Consider the following 23,805-nt stretch of genomic DNA (forward strand, 5'->3'; position numbering starts at 1 on the left):
AAAGGACTTTTTTTGTATGTGTTGTTACTATTCCTTCCCAGGCTTAAGCCTAAGAAGAAACTACTCCTACTCATAAAGTTCCAAAGACAAATTATGGTACAATTTCAACAAAGTTTATTCAGGGAGAAACAAATGAGTTTACTGTGTTTTCTCACAGAGCATGTATGAGGTTTCATTTACAGAAGTGTTGGCCTTCTTCCTATAACTGAAAAGCTTTCCCTTGCAGGGATGCGTTTCACATAGCTAAGTAGATGGAGCACCTTCTCTAGTCTTCTTAGCCCCTCACCCAGGCCATGTTCAGAGTTGCCAGGCAATAGGGAACAGATACCAAATACTCAGACAATAATATCATACCATATTCTGCCTTTTATGTGGGTATATGAGGTATCTGCAAGCCCAACTGGGATGGTCTTTTTGCAAGGGATCACAGATTAATTTCCATAGATAGCAGCTGGTTGGTTCAGAGGACATATTCTTGCAAAACTAACCTCCCCTTCCTCTGGTTCTTGCACTTTCTATGCTGTTCCCCACTGATTTCTAAAATGGTCTTTGAACCTTGAAAAAGGTTACACAGATGTGTGACTTTATTTATCCTGCTTGATCAATGGCCTGTATCTTCATGCTTTTCTATGCATTATTCTATCTACAGAATGTTGTGGCTGGTGACCTTCATTAGTGTACTCTTGACTACCAAAAACACAAAAACAGAGGAAAATTGCAAAGGGAAAAAATATCCCCTGGATTCCCTGACTGTAGTATTAACCTTTGCACATAAACATACATACTAGGAAGGCAGCTTGGCAGGCTTATCTTATTCTTAGGATGACACAACCACACTGACTTGTCCAACAGGGCTTCTACTTTACTTGCCAGGGAGTTGTCCTGGTCTACAATACTAGCTATGCTTCCCACTCTTCCCATCCATCCACTCTAACCTCACCAGCCTTAAATCCAACTGGAACACTTTTGTTTGTATATAGGTGAATAAAACTGCTATTATATCATCAGGAATGTCTTATTTAGCATGCTGACAGTCAGCATGGTGAATACTTCATTAAGCAGGGCTATTAACAATAGTTCATCTCTAGTCATCTTCATAATACCTTCAGTTACTAAGAATGCCAGTCAATAGGGGAGAATTTCTAATATAGTATCAACTTGATTTCACCCTCACCCATGATCAGTGTCTTTATTGGAATGCCAATAGCTCTGGCTGTTTTGAATCCTGTGTTAGCTCCCTAGTGTCCAGAATTTATATGGAATCAGTAAGTTGCTTGAAGAGGTACCTGAAGCAGATGACCCTTACCTCACCTTGGTGACACCACAATATCTTTCTGGGGCCTGTAGATCTACACATATAACTTGGCTTTTGTAGCATTGTGTCTGCCTCCATGCCACTAATGCTTCCTGTCATGAATATAATGGACTAAACCTCTAAACTGTAAGCCAGCCCCAGTTAAAATTATTTTTTTAAAAATAAGAGTTGCTGTGGTCATAGTGTCATTTTGCAGGAATACAAATCCTCACTAAGAAAGCATCAGATCCTGACTTCACAAGGGATTCAGAAGATAGCAGGCTGCCATTTAATAAATCATCAGTTATTAACACATTTCTTATACTTTGCTCTCTAAATTTTTCCATATCTGTTGCTTCCTCAAAACTCATCCCATTACTTTTAAGTTTTTCCTCCCCCATGGGGTCATCTCTAATGTAAGGCATTTGAATAACACCCGGCTGTGAGTACTTGTCACTGGTCACTACTGCTGTATCATGGCTATCAATACAATTCTTAGATCAGCCCACTGGCTTTTTCCTTCTTCTCTTTCTAGCCACATATTATCTGTATTCATATAAATCACTGCCATTACCTACACCTCTAGGTACCTCCAGTTGGTACAATCCAGTTATGAGAACAAATTGGGAACATTCTTTCTAGAACTCACTCAGGTTTGATGAGAGAGTCAATTATGAGGAGGGTGACTTGAAACAACACTGACACATTCACCCCATGGCATTGCATGGCATTGACAATTGAGTTTGCTGACACCACTACTCACTGCTTTGTGGTATATGCAGTTTTCACAGTAATGGAAGTGGTACCAGTAACAGACTCCACCTGTTTCAGTGTCTTATATTGCAGACAATGTCCTAAGACTTTATGCTGTTTCTGTAATTTTTCATGACTGGAAACAAACCCATCGTGACTACCATCTGCCCAGATTTTCACTGCCAGTGACATCAATCATTTGGAGTTCTGGGTGACTACTAGTAGGATGTAGCATGTGATGAATAGGACACACAGCTATTTTAGCTTGTTCTATAACTTTCTTGGCTTGATCAAACACTTTTTTAGCTTTTTCACACCAATGCCACATATTACCTCTTTTTTTATATATAAGATTATACAAGGAATGGAAATTGAGGTAGAAAAGTTCCTCATTATCTTAGGAGCATCCAGAATACTTTCAACTGGTTTTGCAATATCAGGCATAGGCTTTTGTAATTTTTAATAGTCTTGTGAAGTATTATATTTGAGCACAATCCTCCGCCAAATTGTAATGTCTTCCTTAGTCCTAGTACATTTTTTTCCAATAAAGGAAAACATTTAATTTGGGCTGGCTTATAGTTTCAGAAGTTTAGTTCATTATCATCATGGCAGGAAGCATGGCAGCATGCAGGCAGATATGGTGCTGGAGATAGAGCTGGGAATTCTACATCTTGATCTACAGTCAGCAAGAAAGTCCTTGTACTTTTTCATGATTGATCTTGAACTATCATACAATGAATAAATGGTGAGGCTATAGAAATAGCATTGTGGGAGTATTCTGAAGATCCATTGCCGTCTGTTCCACATTAATGTGAACTTGTCTTGGGATTCAGAAGCTAGGGAGATTTTTAAAAATTTGTTAATAAACCCCACAGCTACATGGAAAAACTATTATTGTATCAGATTCGCACACAAAGAGCAATGTTGGTCACTGATGCATGGACAGGAGGCACCTTACTTAACTCACCTTTACTTATCTATTTACTTAACCTACCATAATTCTACAAAAGACATCTGGCTTCCTTATTGGATACATAGAGCTGTTGAAAAATATCTGAGTTTGTCTGATGATTCTACCCTTTCTAGCTTCTGTATTGTCTCTGTAATTTCATCCTAACATTTAGCCAATAATGTTTGATATTCACTGCCCATTGGTGTGGATAAACTTGCAAACTCCCAATATTGTCTTCCCCTTTATAATTGCTTTATCCTATATTCTCCACTAAAATTTTCCTGTGGCATCTACAGCATTTGTCCTAGTATGGTAGATAATATGGGACAGATAATTTTTCATACCTAAAATGAGTTTACTTGGCCTCACCTACATGATTTTTCCCGTACCTGTCCACCTCCACTCATTAGCCCTCATGCTTCTGAGTGTTATCATGAAACAATATCAATTCTGCACCGGTACACACCACTACCCACATGTTCTTCACATTAGTGAGGCACCAATAATTCTCTAGTTTGACATTCTCTAGTTTAAGCTTCTGTTCACAATGCATGACCCTTACATATAGGCAACCTTCACCATTCCATCAGCATAGAGACTGGGAAGGTTTCTACAAGAGGCCTTCAGCAGCAGTAGAGGGAGAAGTAGGAACCACCTGTACCTCCTTGTTACCAGTGCCCCTTTCTGTGCTTGTAAATCACTGGTCTGGTCTAAATATGCTCCACAGGCTCCCAAACACAACTTTGGGCATTCTATCAATTTTTATCCTTAGATATTTCTGTGCAGTGCTAGTTCAATCACATCCATATTCTTTTATTCATTGTATATTTTCTTTATTTACATTTCAAATCTTTTCCCCTTTCCAGGTCTTCCCTTCAGAAACCCCCTATCCCTCCCTCTTCACCCTGCCTCTATGAGGGTGCTCCCCCATCCACCCATCCACTCCCCTCTCCCTGCCTTGCCTTCACCTTACACCGGGGCATCGAACATCCTCAAGCACAAGGGCCTCTCCTCCCACTGATGTCCAACAAGGTCATCCTCTGCCACATATGCAGCTGGAGCCCTTGGTCCCTCTATGTGTACACTTTAGTTGGTGGTATCTGAGAGTTCCAGGAAGGTCTGGCCTGTTACAAATCCCCTCTGCCAGAGCCTGACAAATACAGAGGCAGATGCTTATAGCCAACAATTGGACTGAGCATGAGGCCCCCAATGGAGGAGTTGGAGAATGGACTGAAGGAGCTGAGAGGGCTTACTAAGGGGAGACCAGGAAAAGGGAAAACATTTGACATATAAATAAAGAAAATATCTAATAATAAAAGAAGAATAGATCAGTTTGCATTCTTCCGCATGTTGACTACCAGTTGAACCAGCACTAATTGTTGAAAATGCTGTCTTTCTTCCATTGGATGGTTTTAGCTTCTTTGGCAAAGATCAAGTGACCATAGTTGTATGGGTTCATTTTGGAGGTTTACTTATAGTTTCAGGGGGTTAGTCTATAATTTACATGGTGGCAGACATCCTGGCATGGTACTTGAGAAGAAACTGAAAGCATTATAACTGAATCTACAGGCAGCAAGCAAAGAGGGGGGGGAGAGGGAGAGGGTGGAAGGGAAGGAGGGAAGGAGGGAGAGAGAGAGAGAGAGAGAGAGAGAGAGAGAGAGAGAGAGAGAGAGAGAGAAGTACCTCCTCTGAGAAGAACTCACTTATTCCAACAAGGCCATACCTCCTAATCCTTCCAAAACAGTTCATTAACTGGAGAATAAGCATGCAAGTATAAAGTCTATGTGGAGGCATTCTCATTCAAACTACCGAACTAATTTTGATTGGGAAGGGTCAACCTCAAGTAGTTAGGTTGGTCCATAGGCAAGTTTATGAGACATTTTCTTGATTAAAGGAGGGCCAGCAGCACACAGTGGGCAGTGCCATCCATGGTAATGTGGTCCTGGATTGTATAAGAGAGCAGACTGAGCAAGTCATGACTGAGAAATCAGTAAGAAGTATACCTCCATCGCCTCTGATTCAGTCCCTACCTGCAGGTTACTGGCTTGAGCTTCCATTTGGCTTTCAATAATGATGGATTATAATCTGATAGCTAAATAAAGCTTCCTTCCACAATTTGGGATTTGCTCAATGTTTTGTCACAATATTAGACAGCAAACTAAAATCAAAATTGGTATCAGGGTCATATACGGCATTGCTGAAACATAGCTGACTAGGATGTTTTGTGAAGGACTTTTGAACTTTGATCTGTAAATACCATTAAGTAGTCAGAGCTTATTGAGCAGTTGTGACACCTTGGAAGACAGTGGTATAGAAAATGCAGGGCTTGTGATCTTTCCGAGAGAAGTTTGAGAATTCCTTAAAACTCTATCAGGAAGTTTCATGTGATATATTTTTAATTAAGAATCTCTATTGTCTGGTTTGCTGGAGCGGCATAGGAATAATCATCAGTGATTGGCTAGAGAACAGTATCATGAGAGTGAAACATGCCTTAGTGAAACAATAAATTCTGGTCAAATGGGGCTGAGAAATTTATAGAGATTAATAAGAGTGATATTAATGAAATGAAATCTTCCAGAAGTATTTCCTTGGAGTCACCATGTAGACTCACTGGACTAGAAGGGACCAAGGCTGCATCAAATCCTGGTCTCAAGACTCAGTAATCTATAAGAATCTTTCTAGGTAGTCCTGGTTTTGAAGGGCTGATGGGGTCATAGAGAGATGCTGTGGCTTGAAACTCTGAGAAGATAAGAGAGGCCTGTGATGAAGGTCCAGCCTCAGTTGCATTGAAAACATTAGGGATGATAGGGTTACAGGAAAAGGCTAAGGGATGACACCATGTGGCATGGTTAGAGCCCTTAAGAGACATGAGACCACTGGTGAAAATTCAGCCTTCAGAAACCTCAGCATATTAAATATACCAAGACTCTGAGACTATCAGCCCAGGAAGATAGGAGAATGTAACTGGCCTGAGCCTACAAGACAAGCTATGTGCCCTATGGATGGCAGAAGTGGAAAGGAGGACCTGCCCAGGCTCTTTAAAGCCCAGAGGATTGTGCCTGCAAACCATATGTCTAACACTGAACTTTTTGCACTATTGAAGTTTGGCTTACCTTGTTACAATTGTAACTATGCCATGGTCTTTTTCCTCCTAAGTAAGAAGTATGTATCTTATTTGTGACTTTTTATAAGAGCTCAGAGTTAAAAGATGGTGGGATTTATATATATATATATATATATATATTCCTTGAATAATTAAAAAAGACTGAACTTGAGTGACTATGGGGCTTTTACAAATTACAACATTTATTATATTGTGATATGAAAAAGAAAGAAAAAGTTGCAGTTTAATACTGATGTGTTTGTATGTCAAGTTGACAAGGGGTTAGTTGTGCTGGTTAGAATTTTTTTTCAGCTTCATACTGTAGGCAAGCCTGGAAAACTGATTTATGATGGATGCAAGAGGGCCCTCTTTGTATCTTGCTACCCTGGGGAAGGTGGTCTTGGATTACATATGAAACAAGACTGAGAGAGTTATGAGAGACAAAACAGATAAATACCATCCCTCCAATCTTTCCTTCAGTTTGTGCTTTAGCCTTCACTTTCTTGGATGATGGACTGCAACCCATTAATCAAATAAACCTTTCCTCCCCATGTTGTTTTTAGTCAGTATTTTATCAGAACAATAAAAATCAAATCAGGACCTTTTTTTCTTCTTCTACACTTATTACTTGTCAGTTTAGTTTTCTATTTAAATTGCATTGAAGAGTTCCTGCACTTCTGTTCTTATGGGTTTTCTTCTTGTGCCCTCTCTTTCTCCCTCCCTCCCTCCCTCCCTCCCTCCCTCCCTCCCTCCCTCCCTCCCTCCCTCCCTCCTTCCCTCCCTCCCTGCCTCCCTTCCTTCCTTCTTTCCTTTCTTCCTTCTTTTGATATTTTTCTTAATTAAATGATACAATTACTCTACTATATCTTCATGAACTGATATTCTTTTTTCCACTTCATCCATTCTATTGGTGAGGCTTTCCTCTAATTTTTTTTTTTGAGTTTCTTATTTGTTTCCATTTGAGTTCAATTTCATTTTGATTGGTCTTCAGATATTCTCTCTATTAAATTCTATTTTCATACTTTGAATATTTTTCATTATTTCATTCATCTGTTTCTTTGTATTTCTGCTGTCTTCCTTCTGGTATTTATTCATATCCTCTTTAAATTCTTTGATCATTTATTGTTATTTTGAAATAATTGTTTTATACACTCAAAGTAACTGTTGTTAGGGAACACAGCTTTATTGTCTTGGCTATTCAGGTTGGTGTTTTTACTATGTGATCTAGGCATCAGGAGTGAAGCTGTTGGCAATGTTTCTTGATATGGAAATCCTGTGTCTCATTGTTAACTGGTCTTTGCATCTTATTTTCTGTTGCCTTAATTTGTCAGCTGAATAAGGCTTAGTGTTCAGCCTTAGGGAAATTTCATGCTGATATGGGAATGAGGTATCAGTAATCCCAGCTCAGTTACAGCTTAGTGAAGTTTCTAATGCCAAGAGCAGACCCTCAGAAGTAATTAGATGTTACTCACAGTCAAAATTCAGGAATCTGAGAGAAATGTTCAAGACTACTCCTTAACTAGTGGTTGCTTATGAAGGTTTTGATGCAGGTCTAGAATCTCTACCTGAAGAAAGGAGAGGAGGGGGAACTAAAAGGCATACAGATGGGTGGGGCTGGTGGCACAAGCCTAGGGTCACAATCTGGGAGACACAGCCTTGTATTTCAGAGATAAGTGTAGTTGGCAGCATGGTTCCAGTGTTACTGACCAGATATGAGGCCAATGCTATGTTTCTGGGATGGATAAAATTGGAGTTATGATTCTGGGCTCCTTATATGAAAATCTAAATCTAGAGAGGATCCATAAGGCAAGTTAAGAATGGTTCTCTTAATGGTCAAGGGGTTGGATGTGAGCCTAAGACTGCTGCCTGGATGAAGGCAGTCCTCAGGTTAGGAGTTCAGTAATGCTGAAGTTACCAGCCTAGAAATCAGAACAAGGACAAAGCAAGGAATGTTTGCAGCTGGTGAGAATTAGAGTTGGTGGAGTGAGTCTAGAATATTTAGCTGCAGATGAAGGGGCCCAGAAAGGCTATAGAAAAGCAGGCATAGGACACAATCTTCTCAGGAAGGTGGTATGGATAAGTAGATTCTGAGGACAGTATATTTAGGACCCCTATGTACAAAGAGATGGTCCTTGGTCCTCACAGATTAATGATGTTGAAGGTAGGAGTATAGGAACCTGTATAAAGGGTATCAAGGACATTTCATAAAATTAGCTGGAGTTGGCAACAAATATCTGGCTTTCTTACCTTAAAAGTAGAGAGAAAGGAAAGCAGTCACATGTGTAGTTTTTTTTTTTTTTTTCTTAAGCTTAGGTCAAACTATGGAGGTTTTCTGTTGATACACAGGCCCATAATTTAGGTTCTAAAGCCTGCATCTAACCTCTCTTGTCTCAAGCAGTAAGTATAACTTGCCAATCTATTTTGCCTAAAAACAATATTTTGCAAACTGCCTAAATAAGAGAAAAAGACCTGGGATCACACTGCAGTGCCTGTCTTATTTGCTCCATTGGGAGTTCCTTCAGACAGCTCTTACCTGGAAGTTTTGTCTGCAGCACTATTCTATCTTTTCATTATGTTCATATTTATTACACTGGCATAAGCAGTGTCTGAGAGTCTATCTGCTCAGCACAGCAATAAGAATTTTTACATTCAGGACGGAGTTTTTACAGAGTTTTTTAGACAAAATACTCTGTTAGCAAAATTGTGTCCCTATGTGTGTTTATAGTATTGCATATATTATTATTCTTTGTGCATGTATATTATCTGTATATTATTGTTCATAATGTATAATATTCTTATAATCGAGCCAAACATTGTGCTTGCTTCCTTGTATTCTCAGAACAGTTTTGTCAAGGAGGCACTGTTTCACCTTCATTTTACCTATGATGAAGCTAAGGGCTGGAGGAATTATGCAGTTTATTAAAAGTTGGAAAGTTAATTGATAGTGAAGCCAAGATTGTCACACAGAATCTCCACTTTAAACAATTAAATCCTTCAACCTATCAAATCAATCTATTATGGGAGGATGAATTTTTTGATAGTACCAAGAACCGAGAATGTGTATTTTATACATAATATGAAGAACCTTTGAAACTATTGACATTACTTGAAAACTGTTACTATAAATATATTAATTTCTATAGAAATAAGAAAATTTTATAAAAATTTTCTATAGAAAGGCAGAGAAACCACCTTTATACAAAAGTGTTTTCGTTTGTTTGTATAACCCAAACAAGAACATAAGCAAGTTGGTTTGTCTTGAGTCCTATGAACACCCATTTTTTGAGATTATAATTTGTTAATATCACTGCCTGCTTTCCAATCAACAAATACTTCCATGTACCCCACTTGTTATCTTAAAATTCAGAACCTCTTTTTTTAAATTGCTGTTTTGATTTTGTTGCTGTGTATATTCCTAAATGTGTAAATACAATCTATTAAGTTTACTTGTATGTATATGTTTTCAAGGCTGAATATTTGGTACTTGATAAAAGTTGGAATCCTCTTCCTTGGGGAGTAGAATTTCTTCTGCTTTTTCAACATTCTTATTTGCCTATAGTTAATTGTCTGGAGTTAAGGCCTCCTGAACTTACTCCCTTCCACATTAGCCTGGTGTAGTATCAACTATGTATAAATTGTGTTTAGGCAGTCATGTTTTTGGTACTCAATGGGTGTAGCTTCTCTGCCATTTCTAGAAGACACAATCTCACAGCAAACTTCTTGTTCCTCTGACTCTTACAATGTTGTCATTCTCTTTTCCTCAGTGATCTCTGAGCCTTAGATGCAAGAGGTCTGCTATAGATATTTCAGTTGAAACTAGTCTCCAAGTCTCTTATTCACAGACAAATGTAATTCTTATGCGTCATCAAAGAAGCTTTTATTTTCACAAAAGACCATTCGAAAAAACCCATTAATGCTCAAAATACATGGGACAACAGATTGGGGGATGTCCAGTTGAGACATCTCCAGTAGAAACCATGTATCTACTGGCTCAGGGAACACTGAGGAGGAGGGGACAGAGAGACTGTAAGATCAGAGGACCAGGAAACCTATTATGAGATGGTGTCTCCAAGAAGTTACTGGGAAATTTTGCTCATGAGAGTATGGCTACCAAAACAAGACCAGGGTAATGAAGACACCAATAAAAATGCTAGTGTGTGTATGTGTGAAGTCTCATTGTGGTTTACCCCTAGATATAGAATTATAGGCAAATAAGGAACGCTGAGCTAGGGAAAATTAACTCTTCACGTGGTTATGCAATTTCAAGTGTCAATCCTGAAATCGTTAACATAAAAGCAACACTAAAAGGCATCAACAGGTTGTATACATATGTTTATACCCTTATAAACATACACACATAAAGTCAGAGAGATAAAAACAGGCAATCAATTTGTGAGGGAATGAAAGGAATTGAAGGGAAAGGGAAGGGTATAACTGTATTTTAACTAAAAAATAAACACTTCAAAAATTATCTCAAAGACAACTTTTTCAAGAAGAACTTTTCTATATACTTCCTTGTTTTTGTACCCATTCAACTACATATTTACTTCTTTTAAAGATGTTAAACAAATTTATGCAGTTGTAACCCACATTTTGTACCTTAATTGTTTATCTTACTACTCGACACATTTATGTAATAGAATTTTCAATTCAAGAGCTACAGTCTTATTGATAGGTTTATTTCCAACTCTGATACTATAATTTGACATCAAATACGAGCTCTATTAATGATTTATAAGACATAGATATAACAAAGTTTCAATAACTAATGATATTGTACCATCATTGAAACCACTTTATTATAGAGACTACTCATTTTGGCATTCAGTGATTAAAGCTGAATCAAGATAGCCAGATAATGAGTAACAGGTTAGACTTACTCCCAGAAATTCTTACTCTAAACACAGTGATCTTTTAGACAAAGCATATTTTCAGACCTTTGTGTTGTCTTCTTACTTTTATTATTAATAGTGATAGCATTTATTAAACATTTTTCTATGTCTTAGAGCTAAATCCAAAGGACTGATTATGTCATTTAAGTCCATTAGTTGTTGTGAATGGTTCACCATTTTAAGATACCCATTTACAGATGAGAAAATTGAAATATGGAAAAGTGGAGCAATCTAACCTAAATTTGAAGATTATGAATATGATACAGCATTATAGCAAGAAATTTGAGCTTTAATCTATAGTTACATCTTTACAGAAGATGGTTTTGACTTCCTTAGGGTTTTCTTCTAGACAAATGAGATTTTGAATCTCGATTGTGGTGCCACTAAATATCTGAGGTCTTTTCAATTTCAGCATACAATATAAATTCTTCCATTTTAAAACATACAAAAGTCTATTTCTTCTGCTTTGACTGGTATCTGGAAAATGTGACTCATTATGGAGTACATACATATATTTTATATTTATATTTATATTTATTTTTATATTTTATATTTATTTTATATTTTATATATATATATATATATAATTAGGAAGTTGATTTTATGCTTGTATGTGTATGTACATGTACACATTATAACAAAGAAGAATGAATGTACTCATAATTTATTTAAATTATTACAATGGATAAAACTAAATTTGTGAGGTGGACCATCTTTAGTTTGACAGGATGAATTAAATCTCTTTCGCATATATAAAGTGATGAACGTACCACAGCTGTGTCTGACATCTAAGAATAATACATAAACACAGGAAATAAGAAGAGAGACCTAGATTTAGGTCTTTTGTGTTTGAAAATCACTCGCTAAGTGGACCAAGGGACGTTTTAATGAAAGTGTGTTTTTTAGTATATAGAACCAACACACAGGGTAGGCTAAGCTAAGTGATTCCAGGGCCATCTTAAATACTGTGTAATACTTCTAGTCACTAACTAGCAGGTTAACCTTTCTTTTTGAAAAATAGGGAAATGGTTTGAAACATGTGAGGCATTGGATATAACAACATTGGGTTTCCTAGCAAGGCAAGGGGATCAATGAGTGCTTCTTCTGAAAGTACTGACTGTGTTCCCAAAGAGTACAATTTATTGATGGGAAAGCTGGCTTGATAGAGTTTAGAGTAGAAAAAAGATATTTGATACTAAGTACAGCATTCCTACCACTTATCTTAATCTTATCTATCTGCGTTTACTAATGGTATATGTCTTTGAGAAAAAAGAGAAAGGAGAGTTTTTTTCTTTTTTAATTTTTATTGGATATTTTATTTATTTACATTTCAAATGTTATCCCCTTTAATATGTGGCAAGGTCCCTCGCACTGCTGGGACTGGACAGTGCATTAAGAAAAAAATAACAACTAGACCACAGATAGTTACATAGATAGAATTATGAGGAGGGAGATGCTTCAGTCATATGTTCTCATTACCTGCATGATTTTGAAATACCCTGAAATATTTTTCAGTCTTGGATTTTGATTATGTGAAATGATAAGAATAAAAATAAGCTAACATCAAAGAGTCTTTGATGGTTTGAAGTGTGAGAACTTTAGGAATGTTGGTAAGTGATGGGGGTACACAGAAACTTTCTTCATGCAGCTTTTACCTAACATAGGTCAATTTCCAAAGGTTTCTAATTTTCCCTTTAAGTGACTTTCATTTTGTGATCAAAATCATCCAATGAATATCTACTATGAATAGAATGCCATGGGAACTGCCACCGGCCTTGATAAGGATGAAGACATTTGAATAAATAATCAGTGGTCAACAAGAAAAAGCAAATGAATGATAGCCACAGCTATAGGAACTGAGCTCACTGTCAGCAGTATTTTGAGTCTTTGTCCTCAAAGCTACTTTTGAGTATGCTGTACTTTGACTACTGTTTAATCCTCCTCATTAGTGTTTATTTTCTTCAGTGTACTCTCCCACACTCTTTTGGTGAATGTAATCAGAAGATTCACTAACTTCAAATAGTGCTTGGAATTCCAAGATCTCCACTTTCTTTTGCTACTGATTTTTCTCTTTCTAGTCCTTGATGCCGAGGTCTCATGATTCTTTGGCTTTGTATCCTTATATAGGGCATTCCCCTGCATAATCTCTTATACCCCAAACAATCCTCATTTCTATCTCTCCCTCTATACTCCCAACATTTTACTAATGTAACAAACATTCCTTTTTTTAAAACAATTTTTATTACATATTTTCTTCATTTACATTTCAAATGCTATCCAGAAAGTCCCCTATACCCCCCCCCTGCCCTGCTATCCCCAACCCACCCACTCCTGCTTCCTGTCCCTGGCATTCCCCTGGACTGGCATTCTTATCCCTCAGGTCCTATGTACAGTTATGCTGCAGCAAACAACAGAGTTTTGTTCTGAACCATTGAGACTTAAGGTGATTCTGTTTGTTCTTCCTTCTCCATTTGAACCTTGAAGGCAGTTCTTCCCTTCCTGTTTGGATACTTTTCCTGTCTGCTTGTTTTTCCTTTTGCCTCAAAAATTTTAGACTAGTGAAGCCAAAGTATTATCCTTTGGTTTCTAGCATGTTGACATTTCTGAAATGGTACAATATTCTGAAGTTTATGACAGGAATTTTACAACTTTACTTTCCTAATAGAATCTTTTGCCAGAAGCAAAATTCAACAGTCATTCACAGTATTAAAAAAGAAGCTCAAAGTGAGCTCATCTGGTGAAGTGGGAGGACTATTCCTTCTAGATAATTCTCAGGATGCCTCTATAGAAAACTTCAGAATTCCATGTGATATAGTTTTATAAAATTTGCCTCAAAACACTAATAATCGAGACTATATTAGGTGTCTGTTGGCTAACAAAAGTTACAATTAAACAATACATTCAATATAAGATGCACTGTGGAGCTATGATTAGGTTCATGTTAGGAAATAGGGGTATAATAATCACTCACAGAAGAAAGGAGGGAAAGCTTCCAAGACCACGTGTGCCTAGTAAAGGCTCTCTGCTACTGAGGAATAGCCAAGATTCCAAGACCAGTTTTTAGCCACTATTACATCGTGACTACCATTTCCCTTCCTCCTCCTGCCGTCCAGGCTCTCTCCCTACCTCCTGTCTCTTCCAGATGCATCCCTCCTCTTACTCCCTTCAGAAAAGCGTAGGCCTCCCAGAGACATCAACCAACCATGACATAGCAAACTACAGTAAGACCAATAGTAACTATCTTGTGATCCCTCTTTCATTTGCTTTGTTTGGATTAGCTCATTTACTTTGTGCAGTGATTCTATACTATGGGTACTATTTTTTTTTTTTCCGAGACAGGGTTTCTCTGCATAGTCCTGACTGTCCTGGAACTCCCTCTGAAGACCAGGCTGGCCTCGAACTCAGAAATCCACCTGCCTCTGCCTCCCAAGTGCTGGGATTAAAGGCATGTACCACCACACCCGGCACTATGAGTACTATTAACTGATTGATTAGCTTACTTCTTAAGACAGAGTCACACTATGTAGCCTAGATTTGTCAAATGTTTGGGATTCTTCTGTTTCTTCATTTTCAGTGAGGTGCTGTTTATTCCAGTTTGCATGTGATTTAGTCACAGAGAGTTTAAAGAACTTCCCCAAGTTCAGGCAGCCAAATAGGTATTCTGAATCAAGAGCTGGAGCAATGATCTACTCATTACATATTCAAGCCAGCTTCTTGCAAATAAAGACACTAATGCCTTAACATAAAATAAATTTGTCAATATTAGCAAGATGCTTTTCTACTTACTAAGAAACAGAGCTTTGGTTCTTTATTGCATTACAGGGTTTGAACCATCAGGGTGGCCACATATGTGATATTACAAATGTCCTGGAAGCCAGGGATTTGGACTGAATTTCTTTGTTTGGGTACCTCTAGAACCCCAGGAAGGAAAGCATACCTGTTCTCTGGGTCTCCATTTTTCTAAATGTAACATAACTTTATAACTTTTCCACTCTAAGTCAAAATATTAATTTTTCATGATTTGAAAAGATTACCTATATCTTTTATATTCGATTCTAAAACAGATGTTTTATTACAGTATAATTCTTTCAGATAATCTAGTAAAGATGTGGGCCCATCTCTCGGCTGCTAGCTGAGTAAAACATAGCAGTGGTTTGGGTAAGGGAGCCAGGCAGCAGAAAAGGAAATCTGTCTCTGTATGAGCATAGCCATATAAATTATCCTTAGGATAAAATCTTTGTCCCATGCCTTACCTAGGATTAAACATGCATGCTCCCCAGTTTGTGACCACACAAATCACTGGATGCATTATACAAGGCTGTGAGTTAAATTTTCTATCTGCCTTGAAGATGATGACAGGTAAAGACTTTAGAAAATGGTAAAGGGGGTCATGTATCTCTCTGACTGAGAATTTCCCACACTAAGTGAGTTTGATAGCTGTTCTCAGCAACCTTACAGCCTTCCAAGTCCTTAAGCATATGGTAGTCCCTGACAGTCTGTTCTTTAGGAAGGTCATTTGTGTAAATAGGCCCAGTCAGAGTAGGAGTTAGAGCAAAGATCAAAGCTATTAGAATTATCAACCATCTGTTCACCCTCACTTTCCTGTGAAACCAGTAGCTGTGTCTACCGAAAAGAATAAACTGTTTCACTGAAAGGGAGGCAGGTAAGGATTTCTATGAAAAGTTTCTCAAGGTACTCCTGACTTCAAGGGAGAGTGAGACATATCTCCAAAATTATAACTAATATTATAAAAGTTTACCTGACCATGACTAAAAACATACATTTCTTTACTTCCATCACATTCTGGTTTAAAACAATTCTTTTTGCCCTTCTTCCCTTTACACTACAGGATTGATTGCTACTTATTTTCATGAAGTGCTTCCAAGCTTTCACCCTAGATATCAGGCTCCTCTGTACCCCAAACTAGTCACATCTGTATCTTTCCCCTTACATTTGCTGGTTTTATTTAATAAAAACTTAACTCCTGGCACAGCTATGAAGAGTTAGTGAGATTATTTGTATAAAACTTTCCCTAAATCCAAGTTGAGTAAGAGTTATGGAGAACAGGGGAACAGGGGGAGGGAGGAGGGTATAGTGGATTTTCAGAGAGGAAACTAGGAAAGGGGATAGCATTTGAAATGTAAATGAAGAAAAAACATCTAGTTAAAAAAAAACAGGAAAAAAATAATTATTAAGCACCCTGTATATCTGCGCATAAAGTATACATGACTACATCATCACAGAGTACGAATTCCTCAGAGCAGGGACTGTATAACTTTAAGTCCTCAAAAAGCCCCAGAATGTAACTGATCCAAGGCCTTCTTCAAGCAAATTTGTGAATTAAGATTGTATTCAGAAATTTTGGGTCATTCAGCATGTTATTAGGGAAATCAGGCTCACCCTTGAAGTTCTTAGTCTCATTAATAAAAATAATATGAGTAGATTCAAAGGGAAACTCAAGAACAATTTTATTAGAGTTTGAAAGAACAAACCAAGGGCAGCTAGCTATAAATCTTGGCCAATGCCCAGAGAAGATGAACGGAGAAGAGAAAGAAAATAAGCCACAGCATTTGAGCTAAGTGATCAAGGAGATAAGCCATATGTCAGAGAAACAGCTGCATCATTGGGAGGGGACCTTTGGAGAAAGAACGAAGTCCAAATTATTAGACAAAGTACATTGGAGAGAGGGGGAGCAGGGAGGGAGAGAGAGAGAGAGAGAGAGAGAGANTACATTATATTGTGTGCATGAGAGAGAGAGAGAAGGAGAGAGAGAGAGAGAGAGAGAGAGAGAGAGAGAGAGAGAGAGAGAGAGAGAGGCGTTAGGTGCTTTCTGGGGAAGTGTGAAGACCAGACATAAGCCCATGGAGGTTCTGCCATGACTGCAAAGAAAGTGTTCTTTTGGAGAAGGAAATGTTCATTTTCTCATGAAAAGGAACATGATTCTTCCTAGCTCTATCATGGATTCAATATCCAGTAATATCCAGTCTTGAGAGATGGTTCCAAGGCTAGGTAACTGACAAATTCTACTAGATTAACCCTTAAGAGAGAGGATGATGGCATTTGTCTGCTCAGAGGTAGACTCCAAGCTCTACTATATAAAAATTAAGTCTTTACAATAAATCGATTAGAATTGGAGTTGATTAGGTGATAGTGAAAATTCAGCTCATCACATAGAAAAATAAAAGCCAGAGGTGTAGTACGTACCTGTAATTCCAGCACTAGTGAAACTAAGGTAAAATGATTGTGAATTAAAATTCAATTCACTGGGACTCAAAGCAAGACTCTCAAAAAATCATTCTTACTGTTTGCAAATAATCCAGTGAAGCAACATCTTCAGCAAAGAGTGCTTTTATAATCCACCTATTCCCAGAACACTGAGGAAGAAAACATTCCAGTCCAAATCCATTGATGTAAAAGCAGTTCTTCTCTGCAGTAATGATCATAATGGGCCCAGTCACTTCAATTCAACAACAGAAGTATCTTTCCTAGTTTTGCTTAACATCATGATGCTAAATAATAGAAAAGAAAAAGAGGACAGAAGGACAAACTGGCTGAGCATATTCTCTGAACTCTTTAAATGTCTTCAATTATTTGTGAAAAAAAGAGAAGTCAGTGAAAATTTAAGGAGTGACATAAACAAGTGTGGGATCTTAGAATCATACACCAGCCTCTAAAATCTTGTCACAGCCCTTTCACCAAATAGGTGAGAGATTCAAGATATAACTATAGATAATAGAGGCCTTTGCCTGAAATCCTTAGAAGGGTATGGGCTAGATATGTGGTGATGCTGTTACCGGGGAAACCGAGGTTCTTATTTAGTGTTTTTAGTCTTACTAATGTAAGAATTTAGTAACTGACTCAAGAAGAAGACAGTGGAGAGGATAAACCTACTAATGAGTGAAACAATGCAGTAGACAAACACCATGCTGAAGGAAAGAGAGAATGGTGCTGTGGGGACAATCAGCCATGCAACAAAGGCATGGGGAAGCTTCAGAAACAAAGGTACAGAGCCAATGCCACAAAGGCAGATTTACCCTTTTGGTCAGTAGCCAAAAGGGAATAAAGCAAAGTAAAAGTAAGCTTTTCTGAGGCAAACTCCATGGCAGATACACCATAATGTTCCCTGATAGAAAGGGGATAGAGGCATTAGCACTGACAAGAGTATTCTGGGAAGGTAAAATTATGTCATTAAAGGATAATCCCTCCCACTTCCTTTTGTGTAACTTAGAATAACAAGTTTCTACTTAGGGCTAGAGATAGAATTTAGAACAAAGGCCAGATATCTTAAAATTGTCATATGGTAATTGATTTTCTAGAGAGGGCCAATCTGATGCTTACATTTCCTGTTGCCAGGGTAAACAGGAGGTGGGGTTCCAAAATTTCATACCTTAAGGCTACTGAAACATGACACAAAGTAAAGCCTATGCTATACCAGTAACATTCACATTCTAGGCATCAATTTTCTCATTTCTAAAATGAGAATGAATGTAGAAGTGGTTATGCTGATCTGCTAAGGCAAAATATGTGAGGGTTCTTTCAGCTGTTTATTTTCTGGGGACTGGAGAAATTGACGATATATATATATATATATATATATATATATATATATATATATATATATATATATATATTACTGCAAGTGTAACACAAGAATGATAGTCAAATGAGTGTTCCAGATCTAAAGTAGAGGCAGATATGGTGAACACTTCAAAGAAGAGAGGTAGGACTCTACAAGACTGGCTGTTTTGGACTATCAGGCTAGCTCAAAGTTAAATAAAATCTGCTTATTTTATTTAACAAATATTTGCACAGTATTTACTTTATAACAAGAATTCCTCCATACAAATAATGGCCAAGCTAATCCTGACAACCTTATATAAGTTTGAGTATGGCACTGTGGTTCAATTTACAGATGAAGAAAGGATAAGGCAGAGGTCACTTACCTTACTTATGTCACTTAGTTGGTGAATGACAGTGAAACCATAAACATGGGCCTTGATAGTCCAGAGTGTTACCTGCCAGACATTACTTAATTCACTGAAATAGATTGTGTATAAGTTGGCTTCACAGGAAGGCCTAGATTCTAGTTTAACTTTTATGATTAAAAAGATTTTTATAATTTGGTTAATCATTCTTCATGTATCTTCCTATGTGTAAAAGGGGTTTTCATTTGTCGTTACAAGCTAAATTCCTTTCCATCCTGAAGATATTTTATTAAGTCACACCTTTGGTGTTCTTTTCTCATCACTTCTCTCAACTCAATCTGATTTATTTACTGTATTACACAATCCTTTTTCTTCCCCAAGAAGATTCCACTGCAAAAGGAGAGAGAGAGAGAGAGAGAGAGAGAGAGAGAGAGAGAGAGAGAGAATATATCCAAGAAAGCTTATTTTTATATTGTTCATTTAAATTTAATAACACAGTTATTGACTTATTTAAATATTATTGGGTTATAAAAAACATTAACAATGTCTTTCATTTCATTGTGTTTGTTTAATGTCTATTTGGGAACAGAATGTGATTAAAGAAACATTATCTAGCAGATGCATTTTTTTTTTTTTGGTGCTGCAAATGTAAAGTTAATTTTCAGAGGAAGATCAAGGCATGGACAACATATACAACCCAGGGCACATTGTTTAACCTTGGTGAAGCTAAGTATCCAAGGAACCAGGAGGTAGTTTTACCAATTCCTTGAATATAAATATTACTTCTAAATAAAAGGGCAGTGCTGTAGACCCAAAGTGGAACTCTTATCAGTACTGGTTGCTACCTTTTCAATGATAAGGGATAGCAACGTAGACAGAAGAGAGTTGCCATGAGTCACTTTAAGTGGCTAATTGTGGAACATAACTACATAACTATTATATGAAAAGCCTTATGAGTATAAACATTAGATCTAGTTTATTTGCCACAGTTTTCCCCAATAATTGGGCTTAATGCGAGGCCCATTGATAGCAGTTAAACCCTACTGCAGACTGAGTCACTGGAATTATTCATGTCTATTGGCTTCTAAGTAAGAGAATTTTCAACAATGGCTGTAAGAAACTTTGCAAATTATCTCAGTAATGGATGTCTCTTTCCTGGAAAAATATCAGGCTTTAAATAATACAATTTTCCTGTGAGGTAAAGATATAAACCCATTCTCTGTATCTTAATCTTCACCACTCTATTGCTACTTTTTATGCTGGGGTTCCTTATGGCTCCCTAAGTATCATTATATGGAAAATGGTGATTAATAGAAAGAGCTAGGATATGCAACATCTAGCCCAGTGCTTGTGTGCGTGTGTATATGTGTGTGCATGTGTGTATGTGTGTGTGCATGTGTATGTGAGTGTGTGTGTGTGTGTGTGTGTGTGTGTGAGAGAGAGAGAGAGAGAGAGAGAGAGAGAGAGAGAGAGAGAGAGAGAGAGAGAGAAGCATTGATCCAAAGCTGCCAGAAGGAACTGATTTGGTTTCCTTGAATCTGTTTTTCTGGGCCTTGGAAATTGATGAAATTCTATCATTACCCATTGTTCTAATCAGTGAAGACCACTCTCATTCACAGAGAACATATGAACAGTGACAAATTCAGACAGTAGTTTAATAAAAACATTAGCTAGTCTAACCTTTTTCCAAGCTGTCATTTATTAGATTCCAGTTATGTGTTAGGCATAATGTTGAATGATATTATTTAGCCTTCACCACAACTACTTTTACAGTTGGGAAAATTGAAGCATAGAGAGTAGTAAAGGATTTGATAACATTTCACACTGCGTCAATAGCAAGGCAAGAGTCTAATAATGCTTTGGGCTGTGTTAGTAGGGAAACATTTACTTATTCTCATCTTCCTGATAGTCTAGTGGTGGGTAAGGTACATTATATTCCCCTCCTGCCTTGCCAGAACTAATCACCATGTTCAATAACACAATTCCATGAGAAATTCCTTAATTATGAAGGATAAAAACTATGAACCTTGGTTAGAAAACAGTCCCTTTTAAAGACACTATTGCTACCAAATCTGAGTGTTTTTGTTTACAGCTATGAGAACTAGAATACATCAGTCTTATTTCAAGATTGTTCCCTCTAGAAACGAGAGTGGTAATACCTACCCTGATAGGGCTCATGGTAAGAGTAGTGTGAAGTAGACATTTATACTTTCTTTGGAAAGTCATTTGTGTCAAAGATGTTTTGTTGGGGCACACAGGTGAAAGGATGTCTTACTAAAGCAAACACGTGAAAGAATGCTTTCCTGCAGCAGACACAGGTGAAAGGATGTTTTTCTAGAGCAGACACATGAAAGGACACATGATGAAGAAATAAAAATCTAACCCTACAGACAGGGGGAGCTGGAGCATTGGTTTGCTTTACTCTGCCTCACTATTCTTCACTAATAATGTGGATGCATTGGTTTGCTTTACATTGTGGTTGCTGAGCTTCACTTGTGGTGATGACAGAGAGAAACTCATTAAAGAACTTCTTATGATGTTCCTGCAGCTTCTGTGGCTTCACCTTAGGCTAGTTGTCAAGCCTTACTTATTCTTCAGGATTGAACTGCAGCTGCTGGTTTATATGCAGTGTCTGTTTGCAAAGATAAATGGGCTACATGTGTGGTATCTGATTGTTGAATGGACTCTGGCAGGAGAGGGTGGGTGGGTGGGTGGGTGAGAAAGCACCCTCATAGAGGCAAAAGGGAGGGAGGAGAGGGTGGATGTGGGATGGAGATTTTGTGTAGGGGTAACCAGGAAGTGGAATATCATTTGAGATGTAAATGCATGGAATGGGTATTTAAAAAAAATAGAAAGGGCTGGACTGCAGCTGCTGCATCCTTAGTGTTTGCTACAGGACTGAATTGCTGAGAAAGAAGATTGAGCTTGCCCTCGAAGAACTATTGCTAAACAGGTCCAATTCACCATATCCTAATAACTTTTCTCTTCCACTGCCTCTGGTGGATGGTAGGCAAGAGGAGAGGTTGAATGTTTATTTTTAAAGGTTGCAGAACATTTATGCCTACAGTAGTGCCTAGATTGACAGAATTAAATTAGATCAATCTGTATTAAACTATGAAACATCATATACCTGGCATACAGTTTAAATATTCAAGAAAAAATAGTTACCTTATTAATTAACTCTTTATTAGCTCAACTAGATTCTTATGGAGACTGATAATGTTGAATAACCTCAGGAACATTATAAAATTTTCTTTTTATTGTGTCTAGTTGGGATATCCAAACTTAAAAACAATGGGTAGGATGAATGAAGGCTTAACTAATAATGTCCTTCCCTCTTTTATTAAACACACACCTGACACTATCTGATTTTTCTGACACTGTCTCTTGTAGAAAGGCAATTTTAAAGTGATAGCAGAATATCAGTTTCAAAGAATTCTATATAAGAAGCTGTAGCCCTGCTCTGTTTCTCTCAAGAAGAGATCTATGGTTAGGCTCATCATATATGTGGACACCAAGATAAAAAAGACTGTACTCAGGGGAGAGGGCTGACTGGAGAAGCATCACAGCTTCTGGGAAAGATCCTGTTCCAGGTTCCAGTCTTCCAGCACCTTTCCCACCCAAGGAGGGGTGTCTGCCCAGGAGCAGTCTCAAGGCCTGAACCAGTAGGAGGGCCATCTTTGCTTTGGTGCACTCCCAGGGAGGGGGCGGCCTACAGAAGGGACACAGCTTCTGGGAAGGATCCCTTTTCTGGATCCAGTCACCCAGCACCCTTCTTGCTGGAGGAGGGGTGTGTCCGCCCGGGAGGAGTCTCAAAGACTGAGCTGGCAGGAGAGCCATCTTTGCTCCAGTGCACTTCTGGGGGGAAAGGGAAGACTGGAGAAGCATCACAGCTTATGGGAAAGATCCGTTTCTGGTTCCAGTCATCCAGCACATTTCCCGCCCAAGGAGGGGTGTCGACCCAGGAGGAGTCTCAAGGTCTGAGCTGGCAGGAGAGTCATCTTTGCTCCAGTTTGCTTACGCTCCAGTCTGCACTAGCAAGAGTGTGGACCACAGAAGCTACACAGCTTCGGGACAGACAGAAGCAACCTAACTTCAGGGACAGATCCTGTCTCAGGCTCCAGAAATTTGGGCATCTTCCTCGCCAGAGGAAAGGTGGCAACCTGTGAGGGCTCTGTCTGCCAGAGCAGGTGAGAGAGTCATATTGTGTCCAGGGTCCCTCAGTGGCTAGTCTGTGCAGGTGAGTGAATAAACTGCAGAGGCAACACATCTTCTGGGACAAGCCCTGTTTTGGGCCTACATCTTCAGCAAAGAGGCAAATCTGAACGCCAGACCTCTGTGCACCTTCCCTGATAGAGAAGAGATTCCCTGCAGAGAGTAATCTGACCACTGAGACCAAGGAGAGAGCTGGACTCCCAGGACTGCTGACAAAGGCTAACAGAATCACAGGAGGAACAAGCTCCAACCAGAGACAACTATAACAACTAACTCCAGGGATCACCAGATGGCAAAAGGCAAACGTAGGAATCTTACTAACAGAAACCAAGACCACTCACCATCATCAGAACTTAGCACTCCCACTTCAGTCAGTCCTGAATACCCCAACACACCCGAAAAGCAAGAATCAGATTTAAAAGCATATTTCATGATGCTGGTAGAGGACTTAAAGAAAGGCAATATTAAAGAAATGCAGGAGAACGCCACTAAAGAGATACAAGTCCTTAAAGAAAAACAAGAGAATACTTCTAAAGAGGTAGAAGTACTTAAAGAGAGAGAGGAGAACAGAAACAAACAGGTGATGGAATTGAACAAAACCATCCAAGACCTAAAAAGGGAAATAGAAGCAATAAAGAAAACACAAAATGTGACAACTCTGGAGATAGAAA

This window comes from Mus pahari, chromosome X, assembly GCF_900095145.1.
Source record: "Mus pahari chromosome X, PAHARI_EIJ_v1.1, whole genome shotgun sequence".
Lineage (NCBI taxonomy): Eukaryota > Metazoa > Chordata > Mammalia > Rodentia > Muridae > Mus > Mus pahari.